The following is an 11964-nucleotide window of genomic DNA, read 5'->3' as shown; positions in this document are numbered from 1 at the left end:
TTTTGAAAATTAAAAGTTTCAGTAAAAGAAAAAAGCAAAAACAAAAACAAACATTCGTGGGTCGCAAAGTAGCTAAAAGCTACCGGACATTAACTCATCTTGTTTTTGGGGGTGACATAAAGCTTTTTTCAGTAGGTATTATTGTAGATCTGCAGATCATAATTGAAATAACATGAAAACTTTTCCATAGCATGGCAGACGTTATAAAAGTTCCAAAGCTACCATCTATTTAAAAAAAAATGCGGCGACGCCGCGTGCATGTATCTATGTTTTTGACCATGATTGAGTATCAGTTGTTTTGCGAAGTCTGAAGTGTGAAGCTGCAGCCAAAGGCGATATATTTTCTTAGCATAAAAATCGTTTTTACTTACGTGGCCAGCACACATGCAAATTTATTGGAACAAAAGAAATAGTTGACACAAGAAAAGACTTCAACTTCCATAGGGTTGGTTTGGTACACCAACACAGTCGCCGTTTGATTGCTTTGGGACACCAAAATGCATGGCTGCCGTCGCGTCATGTATAGTCAGAGAATATGAAAAAGTCTTTTAGAGTCTGCAAAACGCTATGAAAACAAAATTCACTGCACTAAATGTATGCTGATTTTGTTTTCAACTAACCTGTGTATCGAGTCTATTGGTTTTACAGGGAGGTGTTAAAGTTTATGTGTTTTCATACTCAAATACTAAATGACAAAACGATTGATAACTAATTAAAAACAAGTATATTTTATCTATTTGTTACTAAATCAATAAAATGAAAAAGAAAATTTTGCTATTGAATGTAAAATTGGTAAAAATCTCCACTGATGGGAGCCTAAAGTTACATATCTATAATTAGTAACTACTTGCTACTACGAAATTATCTCATGATTGAGGGAAAATTACAGTTTTACCTTATTTCATGTGAATTGTCTAGCATGTTCAACGAAAATATCAAGACAAGTTTTAGGAGTATAGTGTTTGCTGTACCGACTAAGTTTCAAATTTCTTCAATCGAAATAACGGTTCTTGTAGAAACGCAAGTTTTATCTGTCAGCGGATACATATTCCAACATCAGGTTGGTGGAAACAAAATAAACTCCTCTTTATCTCTGTTCCGGCCTTTTGTTTCTGTACTGCCTCGTTGGAGAGATCTTTATCCTTTGTCTTGTATTGACAGAATATGGTCAGTAGCAATGGGCAAACACCATCAAGATATTCTTTGTGGATTAACAACGAATCTGTAAAATATTGTTAATGACACAGAGATAAAAAATGCTTACGTCTATTCCTTGAATGACGCCCGTTATTTACTGGTTTATATTAACAAATTTCATTGTGTTGGTAAAGTTCTCGGTACCGATATTACCTTACATTAGCAGGAACCGAAGCTGCCCCTTCACTCAGTCTTATAAATAACCTTTTTTTCTCTTTTTCATCTTTGGTTAAAGAAGACGAACTCAGGAGAGAAACTCGAACAAAACGGACCACAAAAGGACACCAAGAAAACTGCTTCCCAAGGTTTCAGGTAAGGAGAGACCAAGAACGTTTGTAAACAACTGTGTTAAAAGTTGGTTTTTGTGAAGCAAACATTCACGTTTTCATAGAAAGTAGGAAAGATAAAAGGGGGAAAGAGCTCTTCCCCTTCTTTCTCTTTCTTTCCTGGCATGCAAAGTAGAATGAGAGGAGAATGGTGATGCACTCCCCGGCAAAGGAGGTATAATCCCTCGAGATGAACCAGACATTTTACTGTCGAATTGCTATCGGATGCTCTAAACCTTTAACTCCTTGGCAAGGGCATTGCGAATCAGCGAAACAGATAGTTCGTCTTTAGGCAGTACCCGGATTACTTGTCCTGAGAACCATACCAAGACGCACAAAAGAGAAAAGATATCACTGTGACTGCTCAGATTTGTCCGGGTGGATTATTCACTTTCCGGATACTTATCAGTTTTTAACGAGACTTTGGAAACGCATTCTGCTCCCATGAAGTAAAGTTGTTCTATTGATCATGACTGTTCGGATGTTGATGTTAAGACAGGAATGATCATCGCAATTAAGAACACAGCAGCTCGAAATCAATCTTTCATTTCTTCACTTCTTTCTCCGCAGTTCAAATACATGATCTTTCATATTTTCACTTGCATTCTTCCCCATAGGAACTTCATGTATTAGCGAAGTAATTAGTATTAATTTTAGCGCCATTTTCTCATAACTGTCTTGTTTTGATCTTACTCCTGCAAAATATTGCGTGAGTAATGTTTCGGTTTTAAATACAAGTATGGGTAATGAAATGATTTTCGGAATTTTCACAAAACGTAATATCGTGGGTGACAAATTACGCTTACAATCGTGGGCTTTTGACTTGTTTATTGTATCGAGAAAAGTCGCGCCAAACGTTGCCATGGCAATTTTGTAATTTTACATGTGAAATTAAACATGCGCGCCAAAATAAAGGAGTTATTTGTCACCCATGATATTGAGTAATGAAACATCGCGGTTTACTTGGTCGAACGGGCTAGAAGCGTTTTGATTTCTTTCTTCTTCCTATGACTAAGGGAGTTGTTTCCCTCCAGTTAACATATCACGTCACGTTTTGGCGACCAGAGAAAGCTTAGTTCCCAGGAATCACGGACTTCATATTGATTGGCATTAAGAAATTGAGAAATATAGTAAGTCATCCGTCAACGCATCGTATTCTTGGGACTGTGTAAAAATGCGTTAAACAGCAAACGCACTAAGTTATGCGACCAAATGTACAAGACTCTATATGTAAAATTAGCGGGGTATGATAATCATAAAGTGATGTCTTCTTAAAATAACTAAAAATTAAATAAACTGTATACTTTTCTCTGAATTTCCTTCTTCTGGGATCCGTTGTATTTTTCTATAATCCTGATTTCGAATCATATGATAATTAACATATAAAGAAGCCTCGACTGTGCTCTGTTCTGTTGTAAAGCACGCAGGAAGCGGTAGAGCACGAATGAAGTGTAGGGGGAAACACGAGACGTAGTCGAGTGTTTTTCCCCATTTCTTGAGTGCTTACCGCTTCCTAAATGCTTTATAACAGAACAGAGCACAGTCAAGGCTTCTTTATTTGTTTTATGATAAAGAACTATTAATTTCCCTACGTATTCGCCTGAAGTTTCAAATCAAGTTTTATTTTCTGAACGAGTAAAAGTGGCGTCAGCCGCGCTCTGTTCTCTGATAAAGCACGCTAAAGTAACCCAATCACAATCCTTGTTAGAATTGTTCAAATAATTTGATTGGCTAACGAGACGACAGCTGTCAATCACAAACTGGAGCTCAGCTAAGCTTTCAGTTTCGAGTGGCTTTTGAGAGAAGAACAATGCTTCAAAGTTCGCTTTTTAGTTTAATTTTAAATAAGGATCTAAATATTTCTAGTCTAGAGAAATCTGGCCGCATCGTGGCTCATGAAAACGTGCAATTTCCAAAGGAAATTACGAAACAAGGAGCTCAAAGCTTGCGGATGAAATTGCGAAATGCTGAGTTGTATTTGAAAGGAGCTACAGTTATTTACGGCTTGCAGCAAGATTGCCAGAACTAGCGTCAAAGTTGGAAGACTAGACTACTCCCGCTGGTTCTACTCCGAGTACAGGAGAGAATATTAGAGCAAGCTTTCAACTGATCACTCGTCGGGTGAGTGGTGATACGAAGCTGTTGAGGTTCACTGACTTTGCTGAGATGACTGGAGATCGCTAGTAAGCAAACGAGCGTTACTACACTGTATGTAAGTGTTGTTTGGACATGTTTACAAGAATAAAGCTTCTCATCATAAACAGAGACAGCGCAATTAGTGTTTTCTGTCGTTGTTTTACTTCTTAACCCTTTGAATACCCAACTTTCGCCAAAAAATACCGTTTTTAACCGTTTAGTCAGGTTTTTTGGCTGCCATGACGCTAATAAGCCTAAGTTTTGCTAAAAAAGCTTTTTTTTTTTTTACCAAAAGGAGAGATTTTTCGAGGATTACGTACAATATTGAGCAATAATTTAATTCTGGGCACGCGCATAAGCCAAAATTTGGACTTTTTTTTTATTTTTGAGTTTTGTAGAAGCCAAAGCACTGGAACTAACCATCCGTTTAAGATCCAAACGAAATCAGCAAGAATTAATGCCTTCAAGTATTCCTTCTTTGTTAGAATTATTAAGGAATGGAATAATTTGCCAAACCACTTGTTCGGACACGACATCAACGACATTAATGCAAACAGGTTCAAATCAAGCCTTAAAAAGTGAATGAATATTCATTAATTATATGCCACAGTACCTAATATTATAGATATCATAGATATTTTAGATTTTAAATTTTGGACTGTTAATTATTTACATAATAGATATTTCAAATCTTTAAATTTTAGATTGTCAATTATTTACTTAGCAGATATTTCAAATTTTTAATTTTTAAATTGTTAATTATTTACGTAATAGATATTTTAAAATTTTAAATTTTAGATTGTAATTTTAGTTAGGGGACCTAAATAGGGATAACCTCATGGTCCTCCTTTTCAAATACTCTTTGTACTCTGTATTTGAATAAAGTATTATTATTATTATTTTGCCATTAACCGTTCTCAATTTTGTTTGTTGCCCCTTTCCTTTCTTTTTTTCTCGGCCCTTTTACTCTGGCTACCTTTTGCGTTGTATGTTCTTTCTGGCTGCCGTGAAAAGTTGAATGTTAATTACGGGCGAAGCCTAGAAATGGACCTTGATCAATAATATATAGGCATAGTGGACCATTTTACCACCGTTTTTGCACCAAAACTGATAACATTGTCTTTCGATTTGCGACGTCGGAATGTCGTCAATATCTAAACCTGACCATTGCAGCAAAAGGTCTAGCCTAGTACTACCATCTGCTTATCTGGTGACATTTAAATTGATGACGTCACAAGTGGTACAAAGAGCACGACCATTAAGTGGCCGTATATCGCTACTTGAGCGTCAAAGGGTTAATTAAGTCTAATTTCTGCCTTCGTAACAAATATCACAAAAGTAAAGCTTCTCATCATAAACAGAGACAGCTCAATTAGTGTTTTCTGTCGTTGTTTTACTTCTTAAGTATAATTTCTGCCTTCGTAACAAATATTACAAAAGTAAAGTTTCTCCCCATAAACAGAGACAGCCCACTGATTGGTGTTTTCTGTCGTTGTTTTACTTCTTGTTAAGTCTAATTTCTGCCTTAATGTCTTTTATTGAAGCATTCGTTATGTTGTGAATTTGTTTATTTCGCTACTTGTTTGGTCGGAATTTAGCAAAACTTGTTATTTTAGTACAGTTTTAACGCTACTGTTGTTACCAATGGTCTCCGTGTAACCATATCTACCGCGGGCAATTGCAAATAGCTCGTTACCATTGCGTTTGTCTGAGTCACAGGGCATGTTCAATTTGGGTCAATGTGTCAAAATTCCGTAGCATAAATTTGAAAGCCAGCTTACTGTCGTCAACCTGCGCTTTCTTCTCTGAAAAGCACGCTGTTTCAGCCAATCAGAGTGCGCGTTATATGGAAACTTTGTTATACCCATTTTTAATAATTGCAAACAAATTTGATTTCATCATTGGGCAAGTTCCCTAAAGGTGCTCTTTCATGACATGCATGTGCGTTGTTATCAGGTAAAGATCTATTCACTGAGAGGCCTTAAAGACATACCGAACAGATTGTTAATGTTTCATTTATTGAAAATTTCGAGCAAGTGTTTTTCTCTGTTCACAAAGCTTTCCAGAAAAATCTGATCGTTGTGTAATAGAAATGGTACTCATTGTTGTGAAGAAGATTTCAAAGAGACATTGTATTTTACTTTCACTCTAACGTTGATTGAAACTGAAACCTAGCCTAGAGCCCAGAGCTCCTATTAGTCAATTAGGTGAAAACTTAAAACCACCACTTTATTTCTCACACGCAAGCTTAATATGTTTGATTTTGGTGTCAAATAAACTTCGAGCTTTCATTTATTCCTAACAACCTCAAGGCCTAGATATTTTGATTAGATTATAAATTAAATTATGTCGGTTGGGGAATATTGCTACGATATAAAGCACATGTTCTTTTCTTCGCTAGCCCAAGGCTTGCTTTCGTTGAATGCCGTCGACTTTCAGCTAACATTACAGGCGTGATCAATGCTGACTTTCTCCGTGTGATATCAAAAACATTGACAAACAGCAGGTGTGAGCAGAATAAATTAAATAAGCAATAACTGAGGGAGGGAAGATAGTTTGATGTAAGTCTATATTTTCAGGCTGATATCACATGACAACCGCTGCAGGCACTTTGAACTAGCAAAGGGAATTCAAACTAAATGATAGATTTTTTAAGAAACGAAAGCTTCAATCTTGAGAGAAGTTAGCAATTGGCTGTCATGCATTGTATCGAATGCTTTAAGTGGTGTTTTGTGGAAGTGCGCAAGCAATAAGTAACACTTAATAATGAATTACCACTAGCGAACCCTTAAGATGCTTTTAAGGACCATGCATTATTTATCTCTTCTATATTAACCTGTCTTTTAGACCTTGAAGTAATATCGGGGCGGATTTAGAAAGCATTAACAGTGTTTTTTTCTTGTTTGTCGTGCGGGAAAATCGCTGAGGTCGAGAAAATAAAACGAGCATCTTTCCGCAGTAACCCCGCTGCAGTGGCACAGTAAGGTAGGTCTTGTATGCAAAGAGTATCATATCGTGTTTTTCACTTTCCCTTAGTCATGCTTATTTTAAATATTACAAAAAAATAACTAAATGTTTGGCTGCATGAGAGCTATGTGTTTTATAAACAAGACATTTTCGCGCTAATGTTTTCCTCAGTTAAGCATCTTATTTATATGAAATAAACTGCCAGTCTTTTAAATGTACTACGGTTTTACAAAACTTTTGATTGGATAAAGGATTTAGCGTTTTAAACGTCTTTAACATAAAATGCATTCTACAATGTAACACTAAATTGCATCTCGAGAGGAAATGATTTTTACGTTCGTTCAGATCGATAAAACTCATGCGTAACAAATGTGAATCATTGCTCAAATATTCGTGAGAGACTCGGTGACCATGCGGTGATCAATATTTATTTTGTACAACATAAGTTTACTCCGAGGTATCCTCGAGATCTACCAGTCGATGCAGGCCCTTCCTTTTTCAGGATGTGACAGAGAATATTGCCGCTGGTTTGTATGTGACGATATAAAAGCGTGGTGGTAGTTAACCGTCTTTTAAGACAAGGCCGTTTTGATCGCTTCATGAGGTTTTTGCTAGTCTTGATGTGGAAATTAAAACGAAAGTTTACTAAGGCAGAAAAAAAACGAATAATGAATCGAATCCAAGTAATGAGTCGAAATAAAATATCTTACTACATGTTCAGCTGAGTTAAGTCAGCTTGGCTCAAGGTTTCTGATAAATTGATTAAAAATGAATTGTTCGCAAGACCCAATGTCGCCCGATTGACAACAAAGATAAAGGCCACAAATTTTTTTCAAAGAAAACAAAAGGGAGATTGCGATGAATTTGTACCGAAAACAAGGAATTTCATTGCATGAGGAAAAGTTAATTTTATGTTCGTGTCTCGCTTTTGATTAAGCCATGGTTTATCTTGCAAGTGGCTTTTCACACTCAGAAAAATCAACCATTTAATTCAATTAAGCAGGGGCACGTTTTTGACCTGGATCTGAATATGACTAAATTAATGCCGGATTGCTTTGTGTACAGAGTCAATTATGATTTGCACAAGAATGAAGTAAGCTAATTTCCGGTTTCGTTTTCAAGGTATATTGACTTGGAATAAAATATGATATGAGTAAACTCATTTTTTTCCTGACTAATTGCAGCAGGACATACCGCTTGGCAAACTCGTCACAGGTTGTCAAGTCTTTTGTTTCAAGTTCACGTTTCGAATACGGTTCAAAAAGAAATTGCTGCATAAACGCACACATACATTTTTGTGCAAATAGGATAAGAGAGTCATAAGAGGTATGGCTTGTTGTAATTTTAGGACAACATTTGAGGATCTGTTGTAATATATATTTTGCTTGTACCAGCGCAGAAAACATATCGAGTTGTATACACACATATGTAAATCTTATTAAATAGAGCCGGTTGCCAAGGCTTTCTGTTACGCACGAGAATGTTGAGCTGTGTAAACTTTGCCCTGTCTGATAATTAACACCGGCAATAAAAAATTCTGGATTAAATGGTTTAAGGTGAGTGAATTAGACATTTCAAAAAGGTTTTACTGTGCATATTTTTTCAAAGTGTTTCTTTTCTCCTCTATTTATTTTGTGTCCCCAAATTAAAATTTCCCTAGGCTACAAGGCTATCTACATCTAAGTAGCAGTATCAAATGGCTTATTCGAGAAATAAAAACGCGTACTTAAGCATGTTAGACGAAAAGATTTTCTGTAAAATAGGCTTAAGCGGTCTGGCCACTACATTAGGCTGCGAATTACATGACTGGCCATGTCTGTTTACCATAAACTCGTCTCAGAATTTTTAGCTTAACTATTTATTTCTTTGTACTTTTGCTGCTTGCTTGGAAAGCACCACAACGAAGCCAAAATTTGAGCTAATTTTCGATACATTTCTTTTTACTTAGTTTCACTTGACAATAATTTTCATGGTAGATAACTTAAGGGGGTATGGTACCCTAAAATATGGCGATGTTCATGAAAAATTCAATTTCTTGGAAATACAAGACTTAAGACCCTTGAGGACTTGTCAAAAACATTTTGAAACGATCTTGCCGAATTTCCTTCCAGATGAGTGTGAAATTTAAGGAAAGTGCACAGTGGTATAAGTTTTTTCACGTGGCAACGGCCATAGTAACGACTGTTTACTATAAGAACGTGACCAAAAATATAGATTATTTTAAACTCATATGAACGAAACTATATTAGAAAAAACTTTTAAGACATGCACAACTCGATTGGTATAATTATTTGTGAAAAGCTTTGCCTCAAATTGCCATCACAGGCTCATTCATTTCCCTTATGACAAGGAATATTTCCCACAACTGCGGTAACTTTTTACAAAATAGAATAACCATTGCACCCCCTCCCCCGAGATCCAATCTGCACCCCCCCCACTATTTGTGGCTCGTTAAGTGCTTAATACTTCGTGTAAGAAACTTAAAGTGCATTTTTCTCAAAAGTTTACTTTTGTACCGACTGACTTCGCGCCAACATTTCTACTTTGCAAGGTTTTTAAGTAGAATTTCTGAAACTTGGGCTCATCAAAGACCAATAGTGTCGTGATGATATAAACCAAAAAAATCGTAACATTTCAAGGTCTGTCACGTGACATGAGATGATTTGTCCACTGGGTGTGGTAAAAAATAAGGTTATTTCCAAATAAAGCTGTAAAAAGCACTGAAAATAAGAGTTAACTGTCAAAACTCAAGTTCACTCACAGAACAAAACAGAAACTTACATGATATGCTTATTTGACAGTCAATTCTTGTTTTGTAAAAGAGCAGGAAGTGTTGGCGTCAATACTATAAAACACTACTTCAAAAGGCTGTGGCTGGTTTCCATAGCAACCATTTTGAGTAAAACTCCAGAAATTTAATTTCTCTTCTTGAGTGCAATAGCACACAACTGATCTTTCTTCACCATATTTAAACAAACTTTTTGGTCCATATTGAGGGTACCATACCACCTTAAAGGATTATAAGAGTTGCCTTGATTGGTGATCCTCATTGATTATGTTAATTGATTATCCTGATTTTAAAACGCTTGTAGAGTTTCACAGTGATTCCCGCCAATTATTTAGTTGTCTTACTTTGCTCAGGGGCGCGTTAATTTTCACCACAGTAAGTCCACTTCTTAGACTCATTATTATATGACAGAGGAATTTACCTTATTGTGATTGGCTCAGCGCAGGCCAATTTGCAGAATTTGTTGTTAGTTTTTGATTTGCACTGCAGTTTGTTCGTTATTTTCGTGTAAACGTGTAATAAATGAGTAATCGTATGGAGGCTCGAGCAATTGTAGATTGTTGGCACTACTCGTGATGTTTGAAAATTCTTTCAAATTGCTCTCGCCTAAAAGCTCTAGCAATTTGGAGACAATTTTCAACTGATGACTCGTTGTGAAAAACCTTAACTGACCCTGCATTCATACGATTACCTACTAATTCTTAATCACCGCCTGCCGTAATGTAGAATTATCAATAGCTTTCTCTATTTGCAATATTTCAGTTTTTTAAACCGACGCTGAACAGTGTTCCTCTGTTGTTGTCAGGGTGGTGTCTGTAACTCGTGTCGAGCGTTCCACACTTATTTATTCTTTTGTACCGCTGATTGTGTTAAATTCTTTTGTCTTTAGGACATAAAACAGTTAATAATGGCTTAACAAAAACTGTAATAATTAATTTCTTTCCCAGTGCAATGAAATATCTCATTGCAATTTGCGTTGACTTCCTATATTTTGAACAACGTGTATTTTAATTCACGTTAATTTAAGTCGGATTAATTTGAAATAGATTAATTAACGCTTTACAATCGTTAATTGCCTATAATGACGAGACCTTTCAGTCGCAAAACCATACCCTAGACATCTGAAGAGCAAAGATGCCGCCGATGATGTCTGTATTTAACCGCTACCCTCCCCCCCCTCCCCCCGCTGTATACTTCTCCGTGGATTGAACCGGTTCTTGATATTTTATATCGCTATTTTCCTTGGTAAAAAAAGCGCGGAAATTTTCTCAGCTCGGCGTTGATTTAATTCTCAATTTATTTTAATTTTATAAGAAAAACTTTCATTCAGCCTTAAATTCCGTGTAAACGAGCTGGCTGCATTTTGTCATGTTTTCTATATCATGACATTAGCCATTATAATCAGCCAATCAATCACAGTAGATCCTTTATTAAAACCGGATCTTATCTTGGAAACAAAATATTCACTATCGTCGCGTGGTTTGTGGCCCTTTGCAGACCTCTTGGAGCAGTATCTCTCTACATCTGGAAGTCATCTTATGACTTGAAGAACCATAAAAGAACTGTATTCCTGGCAAAAACTTCAACCAGGAGATGACTTTGGGGGCTGAAAGACATTTTATAATTCACAGAAACCATTGACACAAACTTCTTAAAAGCCTTAATAGTTAGTTTACTTTTCTTGGCACCAATTACCCATATTTCCATTATCGCCGTCATAAGGGCCCTTGTCAAAATGATCTTATTTCAACAATAGGAATTAAACCCGGTTCAGTCAGGCTCTATAAAAAGACGTTAGTACGTCTGATAGTGTCTTATATCCGTGCCTGGTTTCGTTGCAGATTAATTCCTTACATCTGTTGAGCGTTCAAGAGTGAGCACTTGCCTGAATCAACGTAGCGAAGAGTTTAAGTAAGTATTTTGAAAATTTACCATACACTTCTGTCACATGTAATACTTCGATCAGTCTGACTTCGATCGATATAATATACACAGTGGCGTGTGATTCGCATGTGTGGGAGATCAGGAAAGCGAATGTATTCACTAGATTTTGGAGAATTACTCAATGTGTGATTATTTGCCCAACTATAGAACAGTGTATTTGTTTCAATCGGCGAAGATCTGTCCTCGATGGTCCTCAAATTGTGTATACTGCGGCGGACTGTCTGGTTAAGATTCTAACCCATTTCCTTGACATCACTGACATCACCAAGTTGACGGATGTGCTATAATGAATCGTGAAGCTACTACAAGCCGTACATGTATATAGTTGATAGTTTGGGCTAGGCTCAGTCGACTCACTGGCCAGGGGGGGTATTCTGTAAATCTTTGGGTGGAGGTGTGCCGCAGGGACACTGAAATCACTTACCCTATGCTAGACCATGATCAGCTTAATTTTGCAACCCTATTCTCGACTACTGAGGAGCCAAAACCCCCTGCCTTTTCTCAGACTAGCTATTTTCCATGCAGAAACCTTATTACTATCTATGTGATAACAGCTTTTTGGGCTGCTTAAGTTGTTATCCTTGTTACAACAATCCAGAGGGAAAC

The 11964-nt window shown here is 36.6% G+C and overlaps 1 protein-coding gene across 1 annotated transcript in view; it reads left to right on the top strand.

Annotated features, from left to right (window-relative positions):
• LOC110041892 (D(1) dopamine receptor-like) overlaps positions 1 to 11964 on the top strand; it is a 46228-nt gene that overhangs the window by 9692 nt on the left and 24572 nt on the right. The window contains exons 2-3 of the mRNA XM_089297922.1: positions 1433 to 1509; positions 11256 to 11325. The gene's annotated coding sequence lies outside the window, so the exon portion shown is untranslated. The remainder of the gene's footprint in view (positions 1 to 1432; positions 1510 to 11255; positions 11326 to 11964) is intronic.

The sequence above is a fragment of the Orbicella faveolata genome, unplaced genomic scaffold, assembly GCF_042242905.1.
Source record: "Orbicella faveolata isolate gen_17 unplaced genomic scaffold, um_ofav_v1 contig_3, whole genome shotgun sequence".
In the NCBI taxonomy this organism is placed as follows: Eukaryota; Metazoa; Cnidaria; class Anthozoa; order Scleractinia; family Merulinidae; genus Orbicella; species Orbicella faveolata.
This window is presented reverse-complemented; position numbering and strand designations above follow the sequence as displayed.